The 17,210-nt window shown below is 38.0% G+C and overlaps 1 protein-coding gene and 1 pseudogene across 1 annotated transcript in view; one reads left to right on the plus strand and one right to left on the minus strand.

The window, feature by feature from the left end:
* LOC105042462 (ATP-dependent Clp protease ATP-binding subunit CLPT1, chloroplastic) overlaps positions 1-17,210 on the plus strand; it is a 75,106-nt gene that overhangs the window by 49,853 nt on the left and 8,043 nt on the right. The window lies entirely within an intron of this gene.
* On the minus strand, positions 582-11,382 carry LOC140856937 (uncharacterized; annotated as a pseudogene).

Here is a 17,210-nt window from a genome sequence, read left to right on the forward strand (position 1 = left end):
TCTACATACGGCTTTCCCTCTATCTTCTGATTCGTGGTCGCTTCTCTCTCATGCTCGGATTCCTCTCCACTTCTTCTGGATCCTCTTGCCTTTCATCCTTCCCGTGCTAGAGTTTGTCCACCGCAGTGCCACTAACCTTGGTGGTCATGGATACTCGCATTTGATGAACCGATTACAATCTTAAACCTCATCGACAAGGTTCCCTGTACCGATGCCGGAGGGCGTATCGGTGTCGGACCGGTACCGTACGTACCGGTATCATACCGTACCGACACAGTACGCTTCGGCGTACTGGTACAAATTTTTTTTTTTTCAATTTTTTTTGGTGTTCAAGTTAATAATTCATAAATACAAATCCAAAATTGCATTATATTGCATATTATTGACATATTTGGGTTCAATTTTGAGTTAGGTAGCGGTATAAAGACTCTTGATCCAAAATTTCAAATATATATTTATTTACATTATATTACAACTATGTCATCTTAAAATTTAAAAAAAATATATAAAATATGTATTAAAATATATCTAAATGTTTAAGTACAAAGCACAATAACTGATATACCAATCTCAAGATCTACTCTGCATTTAATTTCTCGTCAAGTGTCTGTGACGCTCATAGATATCTAGATGATCAACATAATCTGGAGGAACATCAGTCCAACTTCTATCCAAGCTGCACCGTACTCTTGAATATTCATCCCATAAGGCATCCTCTCTCTGGATTGTAAGACATCTTAGATCTCTCACTCAAACTCTGATTCTGAGAAGTATCCTCAGGACGATGGTACGGTTGTGGAGTCCATCCAAATATGTCGGTAGCAAAATCTGATTCGTAAGATGCTCCAAGCTGCATAGGATAGTAACCACTAGAAGACGATACTTCGGATGCACCATATCCATATGGATCATAAGATGGCTGCAGATAATAGAATCCATAATGTGAGGATGATCCAGATACATCCATGAACCCTACTCCATATGTAAGATTGTCTGCAGCTGCATCGTATGCTGGACGACCTCTAGGAGCCTGTCGTCTATATGAAATTGGCTCCCCACGGTCTCTACCGACTCGTCCACCATGATCCCTATCTTGCATGGCATGTGTAAATTGGGACTCACCGGTAAATCAAATATCACCCTGTGGTTGTCTCATAAACAGTGGTCTCCTGTCCAATTCCTCCCTGATTATCAGATCCATGGCTACTACTACCTGTATTATCATCACTCTTTCTGGTGTCCGAATATGAGCCAGATAGCTCCTGTACTCTCGAGAGTGGTGCACGTGCAACTATCTTTTCTTTTTCTCTTTTTGTGCCCCTTTGTGACTGAGTTTCCTGTGATTGGAAGGATGGATGCATTCTTACTGACTGCCGACCTCGTCTATACATCTGTCGCTTGAATCTCTAGGAAGATGTATCGAACATCGAGTCATGTGATGAATGAGTCCTTTGTGTCTTTTCAGGCTGTGGCTGATCAGCTGGAACCTTATGTGGAATATTTTTTTCTACCCATTGCTTTGGATCCATCCTGATCTCCCTAGCTACTACACTGGCTCGTCATGGAGGGGACCCCGGCTCATCAAGCTCTGCCTCCTGTTGCTGACCTACAAGCCTTCCGATGCTCGGATCGTCGTCCTCGTCAGCATAATCATCTAGCATCGGATCAGTGTACTTCAACTGTACTTCCTCCTGAATATATTTTAGCCTCAATCTCAGATTGTAGTGAACATATACAAGATCATTGAGGCATTTTTGTGTCAGATGATTTCTGTTTGCTGTGGATAAGGGCGAAAGTCGACCAATTGTGCTCACCGCCACTAGCAGAGACCATCTGAGAAAGAATACGGATAGCTACACGTCTTAAATTTTCTGCTGACATTTCAAAATGAATCCACCATTCAGTTGCAAAAGTAAAATTATATATCAAATTTGATGATATTATTAAGCAAAATTACATATCAATCTATGCTGCTCATTGATATGTAATTTATCTAGATTTATTTATTTTTTGCTTACGACAGCTGATGGGACTCTAAAGCTGTCTGATCCCTCTCTAAACTGTTGTCTGAAAAAAATATATTTATTAAATTTATAAATATATCATTGAGTACAGATCGAATTCAGTTGAATAATCACATCTGTTTTAAACTAGCGTACCTCTTGCAGACACAACGATGCAATTTCTGGATCGGGCAGCAAGAAGCTCGTTGTCCATATCTATCCTGAAAATGGTATACTGAAATCTCGGATTCAAATAATAAGCTGCATATAAATTTTAAGACTGATTAAGTACACTTAGAAGCATGCTTCGAAAAAATATTTTAAAATATTTTTGAATACATGCTTATCGGCTAGATGCAAATCTCTATGTACTGATAGTCCTAACGGCGCTCAATGATGTTAATGAATTCTTGAGAATGCTTCGGATCATTCTCACTGATTTGTTTCTTTGCCCTCTCCATCATGTAATATAAGAAGCCCATCTTGGGGTATCTCTCTGTTCACAGCGCGAAGCACCTCATATAATGGCTTAATAGCCTTCATTATCTTCTCAACCCACTGTCAAAATGACTGATTTGTCACCAAGTTTTCCACATGACTTTCATTAGTGCCGGTCCTCGCATATCTGCTCTCCTATCACTCGGCACTGACAACCATCTGACATAGGGCTGCTTTCTTCTGAAGAATATCAAGTGCTATGTAGTTGGTAGCAAATCGTGTGATATCCGGTCTTAAGATCTCTCCTTCAGTATACGTTCACATCAATGAAAGAATCCATGTGTGGTTGTAGATGAATTTAATAATAGTTCGGACAATCTTCACTACCTGCTGCACCCTACGAATCTTCTCAATATCCATCAATATAAGATCAATGCAATATGCAGCACACAGGGTCCGGTATATCTGCGATCGCTGCTCCATCAGCAACTTTCTGGCAGTCTTATATTGTGGTCCATTATCTGTGATAACCTGCACAACATGCTGCTCACCTACTAAATCAATCACTTCCTCCATCAGATCAAGGATATATGTGGTATCGTGCATCTTATCTGAAGCAACAATTGATTTGTGAAAAAATATTTTTCTATCACAGTATGTCAAAAAATTAATGATGCTCCGTCTAGTAGGACCTGTCCAACCATCACACATCACTGTCAGTCTGTATGTAGGTCATTTATTTTTGTAAGAAGCAATCCATTTCTGCAGATCCTCGTTGCTGTTAAGAAGCTGACCATAGATGTCCTTAGGTCCTGGCGGATCTACATCTTGGTCGGCAGCCTCTATGGCTGAAATAGCAGATCGGTAGTAAGGATTGGTTGCTGTATTTGTTGAAATATGACTGAAATGAAATCATGATCCAATAGCTCGTCACATATCCTTCTTCTTATCTTTTTTTATCATAATGTCAATCTGTTGCTTTGAATCGTTGCTGGGCAAAGCATGTGGATCCAAATCATGGATGGTGGCTCTTGTTGGAATATCTCTGGACGATCTCCTATTGTCAAAAGCTCCCAACAAAGAAGACATGCTGCGTCTGCTCCCTCTACCACCAGTCTCTCTAACTAAAGTAGTCCTTAACTCGAATTCTCCCTCACCGGTTGCTGATCCAGACCTTAATTCATAGCATGATAGTCCAAATCGCTCTCCATATCGGGCCATCTCTTCTTGTCGGTACTGATCCGCCAAGCTTGCCTAAATGGCAGCCTCAATCTGTGCCTCATCATCTGGAGTAGAAGCCTCCTCTGACTCTCTAAAGTGATAAGAAGATGGCTCTACAGCTCGACGGTCTACTTCAGTCTTTTTCTGCTTTGTCCTTTCCTTCGCTGTTTTCGAATCAGCAAAGTGCTTTTTCATCAATTGTCGGATCTCTTGCGGATATTTCCGACATATGGACACATCAGGATAACCATCAGTTAGGTGCTGCTTCAATCTAGTTACTCCTTTGAACTCTGTGTTGCACTATTTGCATCTCCAATGATGCTGAGCCGAGAGCATCTCGTCATAATCCCAACCGATGTCACGTTCTGGATGTTTCTTCTTACTCATTTTTGTAGGTATAACAAAACACGACAGTTTAATAATTATTAAAAATATATTATATATAAAATAAAAATTCATGAATTCAAAAAAAAATTGTGCTTCAAATAATTATTTTGAATTAATTGTAATATAACACTAATTTTGTATATTTTTTATTTGATAATAATTTTTACTATTTAAATATTTACAAAAAAATTTCAAAAAAATCTCAAGTTAGATTCAAATATTTCAATTACTTGAATCATTCTAAACATTATTCTCAATTGCATACCAAACTCTGATTTTTTATTTTTTTATTTTTTAATAATTTTTGTATAAATAAATATATGTTAAAAAATAGTTGATTAATTAAAGACAACGAACGTCATGCTCTAAATTTTTTTCTTATAAATATCTGCAAGTATAACAAAACACGATAGTTTAATGATAATTAAAAAAATTATATATAAATTTAAAATAATTTTAATAATAATTTTAAAATTTATAAATTCAATATAAATATGTTATATGCTTCAAATAATATTTTTAAATTAACTAAAATATAACATTATTTTTATATATTTTTTATTTTATAATATTTTTTTATTATTTAAATAATTATAAAAATATTTTTTAATTTCAAATATTTCAAAAAAAAATTTGAGGTTAGATTTAAGTAGCTTGAATCATTCTAAACATGATTTTAAAACTCTGATTTTTTTTAAATTTAATTTTTTATTAATTTTTAAATAAATAAATATATAAAAATATTTAAAAATATATAATTAATAAAAATTAATAATTTTGGTGTCATCATGTAGATCTTTCAAAGATCTATCACATAATTAAATCATACCAAAATCATAAAATTTTAGCATGATTTTCTCTTATTTTCATACTTCCTCATTCTTATCCTATTTTTAACAAAAAAAATAAAAAAAAATAATATTTACTAAGAGAATAACACATTATCTTACCTCCGACCAAAGATCAGCCTCTCCTCGAACCACTCCTGCAATTTGACGGAGTTTTTTTTTTTTTAATTTTTCGGAGGTCTCAACGGTTTCGTTGAGATCAAAGCTCCTTCGAGAGTTCTCTGAGACTTCTCAGAGAACTCTAGGCACTCGACTGCTACTTAAAAACAGCCCAGGCCCCACTCTCCTTCCCCCTCCCCCCTCCCCACTTTTTCACGTGGGGTTGTTGGCACGGTTCGGTTCACGTTGAATCGGTGCCGAACCATTTCATACGCCCGATTTTGGGCGGATGGACCGGAACCACACCGAACCGGGCGGTTCAGTGCGGTTCGGATGGGTTTTTCGAAAAAATCTTCGAACCGGACCGGCAGGGCGCCGATCTGGTTCGGTACGCCCTGTACCAGGCGAACCCTGCTCGTCGATCTTTGCCTTTGAAAGATTAGTGCCATGCAGGCTAATCGCATACATGATGCGATGGGATTTTTTTTTCTTATCTTTCTACCTATGTATATGACATTATTCATTCATTGATGATATGAGGTATTGTATTTCGTTATATGCTGTATCTTATTATCTCTTTGTGACTTAATTAAAGATTATGACGAACCTTGTGGATTAGGGCAATGGTTTTAGGGCCATAATGAGATCATGCTAGTGAGATCTAAAATCTTGATAGCCCTGGTCTAAAATATTTTCTGTCGTAGGATTATTAAGTCGGAGATTAATGATATCGGTAAAATTGGCACATTTTATGTATGCTCAATGGAGAGAGTGACTGATCTCACAATCACTTGTGTGATGATACTAATATAAGGATGTGGGTGCTCGTTAGAAAATGAGTTCACTGAACTGATTCATAGGGAGAACATCTAATGGAGTTTTACGAACATGTCAATAGATGGTTCTCTAGTGGGAGTGGTGCAAGTGATCCTTAGATCTGAGATCGTCATGGTACCTTATACATATGGATCTGTACTTTGATTTATACCCTAGCTTGACTTTTGGGATTTGTGGGATGTTCTGGGTATCGTGAAGTATGTATGGAGGTTATGAGTGATCAACATGGAATCGATCACTCGTAATGGGAGAGAACATCCTATGTGGTCTCTTAGGATGTTGACTTAAGAGAGTCTCTGGCCAGAGTAGGATGAATATAATAAAGAGTTTCTAATGGTTCATCAATTGAGTTTTCATCATCAGATCGAGATATATATATAGATAGGTATTTAGGCTCGACATGATTCCATGCTCATGACTTGTTCGGGATGTTGATGATTGAAGGATTGAATTGCACGATAACTCGTTATAGAAGGGTATTTTGGTATTCTGTCAAATTTCATATCTTCTACATAATCATGACATGTCGCTAGACGTTAATCTTGACTTGTGGGTTTTATGAATTAAAGAGTTTGATTTGATAATTAATTAGAAAGGGTTCTCATTGATTAATTTGGATTTAACATTTTTTGGGCTTAGTCAATTAGAAGAGTTCTAATTGGACTAAGATAAACATGAGCCTGGACCTTTTGTTGGCTAGATGTGGAATCCAATGGGTCATACACAAAAAAGATTAGATCATGGATTTTTTGATTGGACCTCAGAAGTCCTAATCAAATAAAGATTTAGTTGAAATCTTATTGGGTCTAGGTGACACATGCTAGCACATGGATTAGACCCAAATTCCTAGTCAACATGGACTTCTAATTAGATTAGGGATTGACCAAGTCAAACCCCATTCTAGAAGAGTCCACACGCCCCATCTCTCTCTCTCTTCCATAAGTCAACTCCCTAACTTACTAACAACCTAACTCCAAAAATTGGTTAAGTGGTTAATTAGTTTTTGAATTTGTTAGGTGATTAATTTGTTAGGAGGTTAATTTATTAGGTGGTTAATGTAACTACCTAGAGTCCTAATCGGATTAGGACTTGAAGTCTATACATAAGGCTTCACCCTTGGGCCATTAATCATCCTTTTGATTCCACATGCCCAAGAGAGCAGAGGTTTGAGAGAGAGCCTTGGTCCAAGGGTTAGATCATCAAAGGGGAGGTGTTGCTAAAATCTTGAGAAGAATTTCAGCAAGATAAGATGGGGAAGAGTCCTTGATCGAGTCCTGTGTGGATCACCGTTGGAGGGCACATACTTGGGTACCTCAAGGATACCAATCAAGCAATCAAACTTTGGAGGGTAATCATCATATTCTTCTTGTTTGATTGTTATTTGGTTCATGTTTGATTGAATTCATCAAGGTGATTTTGGGATTGGGATTTGTATCTCATATTTTCATATGATGATGTATATTAAATTTTGTTTTGAAATATATTTTTGCTGTGTAGACGAATCCTAACAACCTTCTCATTCAAGGTAATCGACATGTCACGTAATCATTGTAACCTATTAGCTTCTTAACCTTCCATCGAAATCTATCCACTTTCTTTTAATAATTAAGCTTAGAAAGATTTGATCCCTCGATTTTTCTTTGAGACTATTATATGTACTTGATATTGGTGTATTGAACTCAGTTGTTGATCTTTCACTTTTAGTTCTTATGGTTGCTGTTAATCTAAAGGTAGATTATATTGCTGCTGAAATTTGTTTTATTTCCTGTGCTAGGCTCTTAAGTTCAACTTAAAAGATCTTATTAAATTCAGATTCAGAATCTAGATTGGCATTTTGTCTTTTAAAGCTCTTTTCCCACTACACTGCTACAATAAAGTGGCTGTAGCTTTGCAACAGCACTTGCGGCTATATTAAATGATATCAAAGCAAGTTCTGATCCAAGGATTTTCATTCAAATGCATTATTAGAACTATATATCAATGCACGCATATTGCATGAGCTTGTCTTACCTACACTTCATTGTTGTCTAGAAAGATTGAAAAAAAAAAGGTATTGAAAATCCATCTCTTGGATCTTGTCAGAGTGTCCTTTGAGATAGTTTTAGCATAGGACAAATTTGATTAGAAAATGCCAACGAGAGTGAACAGGAAAAAGAGGTAGAAATACAAGAGGAAGATGCTATTGGAGATAGCGAGATCCTCGATGAGACTGCTGAAGTTACTAAACCAAACCTAATGATCAATCGAGTCCTAAAAGCATCCAAAACTACCAATGATGATTGGAGACGATGTAGTCTTTTTTGAACTATCGACGGTGCTGGGGGAAAATTTTGCTCTATCATAATTGATAGTGGGAGCATAGAGAACTTTCTCCTAAAAGATAGTTGACAAGTTTCAGTTGAAAACTTTGAAGCTTGCACAATCTTATTGAATTGCTTGGTTTAAGGATGAGGACGAGGTTCCAGTAACGCGATGAAGTCTAGTTAAGTTTTTCATTGGAAAGACTTGTACTGACGAGGTTTGGTGCAATGTGATGCCCATGGACATGTCACTTCTAGGAAGACTTTGGCAATTTATCTGTAGCACCGTACATGATGGAAAGGAGAACATATAGTCACTAAGGACAACAAAAAGATTAGGTTCATTCCACTCAACAATATATCAAAGCCGAAGTCTAAGTCAGATTTATTCCAAAAATTGTCATCCACTGGGGGGCAATCCATAATGGCCTTAAACAAGTTCCAATTTGCCAAAATGCTAGCCAGATCCCTTATGGTTTATGCCTTAGTAATAAAAGAAATAATTGAAACTCCTGAGGTTCTCTTGGCTATTCGATCATTGTTAGACGAGTTTTCTGACATCATGCCGGAGGAACTCCTTGATGGTCTACCTCCTATAAGAGATATCTAGCATTGCATTGATCTGGTGCCAGGGGCAAGTCTCCTATAGCTAGCCCATTATAGGATGAGCCCAGTAGAGCACAAAGAACTGCATCATAGGTCACGGAGAGACTATGAGTCCCATGGCTGTGCCCGCTCTCCTCACCCTTAAAAGGATGGAACGTGGGGGATGTGCGCAGATAGTCATGCTATCAACAAGATCATGGTGAAGTATAGATTCCCCATCCCTAGGCTCGATGACATGTTTGACATGCTAAGGGGTGAAGATATTCTCCAAGGTCGACCTAAAGAGTGGATATCACCAGATCCATATCTGACCAGGAGATGAGCGAAAAACGGCATTTAAAACCAAAGGACTATATGAATGGTTGGTTATGCCCTTTGGGCTATCCGATACTCTAAGTACTTTCATGCGTACCATGAATCAGGTGTTGCAGTCGTTCATTGAAAAATTCGTTGTGGTATGGTTCAATGATATTTTGATCTATAGCACGAGTTCTAAACTCCATCTAAACCATCTACAACAAGTGCTTTAGACCTTGAGAGAAAATCAGCTGTACCTAAATCTGAAGAAGTGGACTTTTTTAATTGATAGCCTCAACTTCCTAGGCTATATTGTGTCTGCCAATGGAATTTAAGTAGATCTCGCTAAGATCAAGGTGATTCAAGATTGGACAACCCCAAAAATCATAACTGAGATTTGAAGCTTTCATGGACTTGCGTCGTTCTATCGATGTTTCATTCAAAATTTTAGTTCCTTGATTGCCTCGATCACAGACTGTTTGAAAGGAGAAAATATTCGATGGACTCCTGAGGCCAAACAAAGCTTCAGAATGGTTAAGGATAGGCTCACGAGCGCACTCGTTTTTGTTCTACCTAACTTTGATACGGTATTTGAAGTTGATTGTGATGCCTCACATGTGGAAATGGGGGCTGTGCTATCTTAAGAAAAGTGAGGCATAGCCTTTTTAGTAAGAAATTGAACGATGCTCGATCATGTTATTCTATGTATGATCTCGAGTTCTATGCGATTGTGCAGGCTTTGAAGCACTGGCGACCATATTTAATTCATTAGGAGTTCATCTTTAATTTAGACAATGAAGCCTTGTGTTATTTGAATTTTCAAAAGAATCTTAACAAGAGGCATGCCAAATGGATTGCATTTCTACAAGAGTACACTTTCCACTTGAGATATATGCAAGGTATAGTCAATTAGATTGCTGACGCTCTTGGCCGTAGGACCCATCTCCTTGTCACTGCTTCTTTACAATTTGTAGTGCTTGAGACTATTAAGGATCATTACAAAGATGACCTTTACTTCAGACTTATCATGGAAAAATATTTGTCTTCCGACATTAGTTTGTCCTTTGATTTTTGTGTTGAGTCTAGGTACTCTTTTAGGCAATCCAAATTATGCATCTCAAAGGGTTCGCTGAGAGTTGATTCAAGACCTACATAGTAGCAGTTTGAGGGGATATTTCAGACAGGATAAACCCTTGGGGTTAGTTCAAGAGCGCTACTATTGGCCAAACATGCATAAAGATGTAGAATGATTTGTTCAACATTGTATGACCTGTCAAATATTTAAGGGTCAAAAATAGAACACAGGCTTATATACTTTTCTTCCTATTCCTTCTGCTCCTTAGGAAGACATCTCTGTGGACTTTGTTCTTGGCCTACCTAAAACCGCACATGTTAACTTAATCTTTGTAGTTGTAGATCTCTTCACTAAAATGGCTCATTTTATTTTTTATAAAAAGACATCCGATGCATCACATATTGTAAAACTAATTTTCAATAAAATTATGCGTCTATATGGCATTCCAAAGTTAGTCATATCAGATAGGGATACTAAATTTGTAAGTCATTTTTGGATAACTTTGATGATTAGAGCAGAAAGTAGATTAAATTTTAGCAGCCCATATCATTCGCAGACGGAGGTGGTAAATCGATCTTGAGGCAATCTTTTAAGATGTGGCGGGTGAAAAACCAACACAATGAGATTTAATCTTACCACAAGTTGAGTTTGTATATAATAGTTCCATCAATAGAACCACAAAAAAATCTCCTTTTGAAGCCTTTTATGGCCATCCTATTCTCCATTTTCTTGATCGAACATCCATTTCATATTTTGATAGAGTTATTGCAGAAGCCGAGTCTTACTTGAAATAGATTTAGGTGTAACAGTAGGTTTATAGAAGGCTGTAGGATCCATAATCAAATATAAGGTAGTAGCGGACCTACATCGTCGAGTTATAGATTTTAGTGAGGATAGTGTTTTTGTCTATTTCAGGAAGGAGAGATCTTCAGTGACAAGTTATAGCAAGCTAGCAAGGAAGAAGTTTGGGTCATTCAAGATTCTCAAGAAGCTAGGGAAGAATGCCTATTTTATGATCTGCCACTAGAAGTACCTACCTCCCCAGTATTCAATGTGAGTGATTTGTTCGAGTATCATAGAGAAACACCCACTACTATAGATGTCGAGGTGCTACCTTTCATTGCAAATGCACAGACGACAACAGAGGACGTGGAGGAGATTTTGGACTTTCGCGAGATTGGGACATGTTGGGGTACACTGCCAATATTAGGTACGTTGTCAAGGGCGTCCGATGAACTGATAGCAGCTGAATTTCGAAGGTAGAGTTGCATCGCTTTCGAGAGGATCTATACCAAAGCTATCAAGAGGCCATCTAGACAACATCGAGATTTCTCCCATTCGAAAAGAATTGATGTAGCATATCAAGCCGTTATTTTATTTTATTCGTCAACTTATCATTTTTTTATTTTGTTTGTGGTGTTTGATTTGATCCAGTTTAATTATTTTGAGAAAGATTAGATAGGTTGAATACAAATCCGAACCAAACTTTTTTGTTTATTTTAAGCCAAATGGAATGCCAATCTAGATTTGTAGGGATCACATGATTCTCCAACGGATTTATTTTTTATCAGAGAAGAGGGAAAGGAAAAAAAAGGGAAAGAAGAAAAAAATAGATTTCACAAAAAATTTTATATCCTCTCTCTACATACGGCTTCCCCTTTATCTTCTAATTCGTGGTCGCTTCTTCCTCGTGCTCGAATCAATCTCTCCTTCCTCTCCACTTCTGGATTCTCTTGCCTTTCATGCTTCCCATGTTAGAGTTTGTCCATTGCAGTGTTGCTAATCTTGGTGGTCATGGATATCCTGCATCTGGTGAACCGATTGCAATCTTGAACCTTGTTGATCTTTGCCTATTACTGTTGATATGTCATGTAACCATCGTAACCTATTACCTTCTTAATCTTACATCGAAACTGATCCACGTTCTTTTAATAATTAAGCTTAGAAAGATTCGATTCCTAGATGTTTCTTTGGGACAATCATACGTACTTGGTGTTGGTGTATGGAACTCGATTGTTGATCTTTCACTTTTGGTTCTTATAATTGCTGTTAATCTAAATGTAGATTATATTGCTGCTGCAATTTGCTTTGTTTCTTGTGCTAGGCTCTTAAGTTCAATTTAAAGATCTTATTAAATTCAGATTCAGAATCTGGGATGGCATTTTGTCCTTTAAAGTCCTCTTTCCACTACACTGCTACAATAAAGTGGCTGTTGCTCTGCAATAGCACTTGCGGATACATTAAATCATAGAGGCGGTCGATTGGGATGGTTCTGGCATTCGAGATGAAATATTGGCTAGGACAGGGGGAGGGAGAAGAAAGGAGAGGAGGAGAGAGGAGGGGAGGAAAGGAAAGGAGAAGGCTAAGGAGGCCGTCGGAGATCCATCGAGGTCGTCGGAGGGCCATTGAGGCCTTCGAAGCTACACCCTCCTTTGGAGAGAGGAAGAGAGAGAGAGGGGGGTGCGGGGAGGTTGGTGGTGGCTGTCAAAGGGCTGCAGATGGCCGGATCTCTCTACCTAGCCTCTTGTGCATTGAAAGAGTGATGCTTATCTCGTTTCATCGATCCTTTTTTTTTGTAAGCGCCTCTATTTCGATATGCAAGAGGTTGGGGAGGTAGATTCGGCCATCCGTGGCCCTTTGACAGCCACCGCTGGCCTCCCCGCCGTCTTCTGCTCCTTTCTTTCCCCCTCTCTCTTTCTTTTCCTCTTATAGTTCTTCCTCTTCCCCAATCCTTTAGTCATCCATGGATCTCCATGGTCCTTCAGCAGCCATCACCAGCCTCCCCGCCCTCTCTCTCTCTTCCTTTCTTTGGTTTTCCCTCTTTGCTCCTCTCTCCTCTCTCTCTACTGTGTTGGTTTGGTTCCAACATGGAACGGCACCTAGGTGTATCGAGCTATGCTGTTGGTCGACCAGTATGGCCCCTGGTACCCGCACAGAAGGCCTTTATTTGTGATCTTCTTTTTCCAAAGGCTAACTCTAAGTCTATTCTCTTTCTTGCAGCGGGATAGAATCAATGTATTGCACTTAAATCCTAATAAACCTCACTATTTGTTGGCAATGCGCAACCCTTACTCTTTAAGAACTATGGATAGAAGGGGTGTTAGGGAGTTATGGAAGATACAATTACAGAGGACAGTGCTATTTTCTTGGCATAATATAAACATGCCTGTTGCATATGTAGTATATCTCAAAAATACCATTCTGTAGTGTTGTGTCAGAAACTTGATTTTTTCTTGGGGTAGATGGTTGATATTTTACATGAATTTAGTGCACCGCTTGTGGTAAATTTTGCACCTACACAGTAACCAATACACATGCATCTAGATGATGCCATTAACCAATTGGGAGTAAGTGGGTTACTAGGAATTTTGATAAGGCTGTACACTGGGGATTGTATGGTGATACTTTAGATGTTTGTTGTTGAATTGCCCTATGCCACTGACTGTGAGCACCATTTGTCTATAGGAATGTCCCACATACAACAAATCAGTAGATGATATCTGACAAAGAGTTGGAGTTGGAGGAAACTTCATAAAAGGTAGGGAGAGGATGAGTGTTGATGAAGGCAGTCTACATTTTGTGGTTATTCGGTCAGTGAACTGCAAAGAGTGTTCATTGCTTTTTTTCCCCTTCACAATGAATTTGAGTTATTGCAAGTTAATCAAATGAATGTCATTCCAAGTTGATCTCATGATTTCTATATAAAATGCATGAGTTGTGCAGAAGAAATTCTTTTGAGCTAGAATTATTGTCAAGGGAATTGTACGTGGCAGAACAACTACCTTTGACCACTCACTACCCATGTATCTATATTTGGGTTTTTCTCAAGATTTGATATCCTAGTGGGACAGGGAACGTTTCGGTTGTCCCATCCTATTCCTATGAGAAAATGGGACCATGATGGGGTCAGGACTCCGAAACCCATCCATGTAGGGAGAAGAAGAAAGAGAAAAGAAAGAAAGGAAGATGAAGAAAAGGGAAAAGGTGAAAGAAAACTAGAAGAAAAATGAAAAAAAGAAAGGGAGGAAGAAGAAAAAGAAAGCAAGGAAAGAAGGAAGAGAGGAAAGAGAAAGAAGACAAAAAAAGAAAAAAAGAAAGGAAGTGATAAGAAAAAGAAAGAAAAACGAAAGCAAAGAAAGGAAGGTAGAAGAAAAAGAAAAAAAAGAAGGAAAGAAAAGAAAGAAAGAAAGGAAAGAACAAGGGGAGAGAGACATCGGATATCTATTGAGACAGCTGGCAGGATGGGAAGGGATAGCAGAGCATTTCGTTCCATGGAGATATCGGGACATCTCTATTGCACAGGATTTAAAACTTTGGTTTTTCTTTTTCTTTTTCTAAGAATTTCTTCCAATCTGTTGGCGTTGTGATTTGTTTGAAGAGGGTTTAGATGGACATGAGCTAAAAATGCAGTATCTGTCCATTCTAAAGATTGAGTTTATTGGTTATGTGATAGTACCACTTGAGTAGGATGGATTTTTGAAGAGGATGAAGAGCAAAATAGATATAAATTTGGAAGTTCTGAAGGTGATGACTTAAGGGAAAGAAGATAGATATGATAGATTAAAAGAGGAGAGCTCTAGCAACAGTTGTGTATGAGTTTGAAAAATTTAGTCGTAGTTAGATTGTTAGAGATCAAGATGTTGAGGATTTTAGAGGTGCAATTCGATATTTAATGGTTCTCTGGGGGTTTTAATATCATATGGTCAATTTGAAGAGTTTGAAGACTATTGAAGTTTATTGTTGGTTTGTCTGGGAAATATGAAGTAATTTGGAAGAACTGTTTGGGACTTGGATTGAGGTACACTATTGTCTATCTTTTATTCTATTACTTCATGTTGTGCTTCAATATAGTTGCATCATCATGGCTATTCGAAGCAAGTTTTGGGAGACTTCTGTCTTGGTCGACCTTTAGAACTTACCTTTGTAGATGTAGTATTTTAATATTTTTGATAGTTTAAATATTATTAGTCGGATGCAAGCTTTTAAATCCCATGGGACAGAGATGTCCTGATATCTCCATAGAACAAGATGCTCTGCTGTCCTGTCCTATCCCGATAGATATCCGGTGTCTCTCTTTCCTCATTCTTTCCTTTCTTTCTTTTTTTTCTTTCCTTTTCTTCTTTCCTTTTCTTCTACCTTCCTTTTTTTCCTTTCGATTTTCTTTCTTTTTCTTATCATTTCCTTTCTTTTTTTCCTTTTTCTTCTTCTTTCTCTTTCCTTTCTTCTTTCTATCATTTCTTTTTCTTCTTCCTCCCTTTCTTTCTTTCATTTTTCTTGTTCTTCTTTTCTTTCAACTTTTCCCTTTCTTCATCTTCCTTGCATTCTTCTCTCTTTTTTCTTCTCCCTACATGGATGGCTTTCAGAGTCCCGACCTTGTTCCGGTCCCATTTTTTCACAGGAATGGGATAGGACAACCGGGATGCCCCGTCCTGCTAGGATGTAAAATCTTGCTTGGATGCATCAGCTTTTTGGAACCTTTTTGTAAACACTTGGACATGATACAAACATGGAATGGCACTCTTAGGCACCCTAGAAATGAGCTCTCTTGCTTACATTAACTGGTGTTTGGACTTTTGGCTTTGCACTCTAAGTGTCCTATGATAGTGGATTATTATGTTTCGAATACTTTAAGTGCCAATTTAGCTTAGTATTTAATGTATTTTGGCATGTTAATATATTTATAATGTAATAAACTGATTTTAATGGTGCTATGTTGTGATATTATTTCTTGGACACATGGACACTTGACACTTGCTGTCAATTACGTAAATGATAGATCCTGGTTGCAATCCAACATTGGGTCCTAGAGTAGTATACCTTATCATTTCATTCTGCAGGACTTTGGCTGCTTTCAAGTAATCCTGAGAGGTTCTTCGTTTGACATATCTACAGAGGGGAATAAGTTTGCGATTGGTTAGTGAATAGAGCTATGGCCTATTGCAATTTGCAAGCATTTTGTGTTTAGGGAATTATCCTACTGGTTTTAGAGATCTGTTGTATGTTGACTTGCTTTTTTAAGGAAATAAAATTTCCTCTTCTTTACTAGAAAAATTTATGTAGATGATATCAATTTCATAGTTTTTATAGATCTTGGAAAGGTTGAGCCTAAGATAAATACTATCATCAGCTGTTGCATGACTTGATGGGTTGGTGATTTACAAAGTTTCTTCATTTGATTAGTTTTTTATTTGTTTGTAGGATGAGCAAGATTTGTGGTCCCATCTTCTAGTGATAGAGATACCAATTTCACAAGGATGCTTGCGATGTGCAAGACATGACCATAAGCTTTAGAAATCTTGGTATGTATAGAGACCTTAAGAGGGTGTTTGGTTCGTAACCAAAATCGGAATGGCTTGGAATCGGAATCGGAATCGGAATGGCCAAATCCTCTGAAGCGTTTGGTTCGTAACCGAAATCGGAATCGGAATGGATGATTCCCATTATCGTTGTTTGGTTCATCTAAATATAAGAATCGGAATGAATCTTTATTTTGAAAATATAAATCAAAATAGATTTTTATATAAAATAAAAAATTTTAAATAAGAGATGAAATATTTTATAAAATAAAATATAAAATATAAATAATTTTATGAAAATTATTTATATTTCATATAAAAATCTAAAATACTCTCCCACCGCCCAATCCAAACCCACCCTAAATCTAACCCTATCTTCGAAAGCCCTAATTTTCGCTGGCTGGCCATGGTAGAGAATGACGGCAAGTGACGGCTGGAGTGGTGGCGGTGGCTGAAGTGGGGAGTGGTAGAGAGGTTTCCAACTAGAATGGCCTCTTAGAATGAAGAGGATAAGCTGCTCGCTGACGTCTGACACATCGCCAAGATGCTGGGCCGGACGGAGACCATGGCCGATGACATCCTCCAGATCTTCTCCACCTTCAACGGCCACTTGTCCCACGAGAAGCTTTCAGAGAAGCAGCACGACGACGATAGCCTCGGCGATGGTGGTGGGGGCGTCGCCATGGGCGATGACCGCCTATCGCTCTCGTCCATGAACTGGACTATCCGATATCTGGACCACAAGATCTCCCGCTTCGTAACCTCTGATCGGTTGATCTGGTCCGACTCCACCGACGCGTCGG

The sequence above is a fragment of the Elaeis guineensis genome, chromosome 4 (assembly GCF_000442705.2).
Source record: "Elaeis guineensis isolate ETL-2024a chromosome 4, EG11, whole genome shotgun sequence".
NCBI classification, from domain to species: domain Eukaryota; kingdom Viridiplantae; phylum Streptophyta; class Magnoliopsida; order Arecales; family Arecaceae; genus Elaeis; species Elaeis guineensis.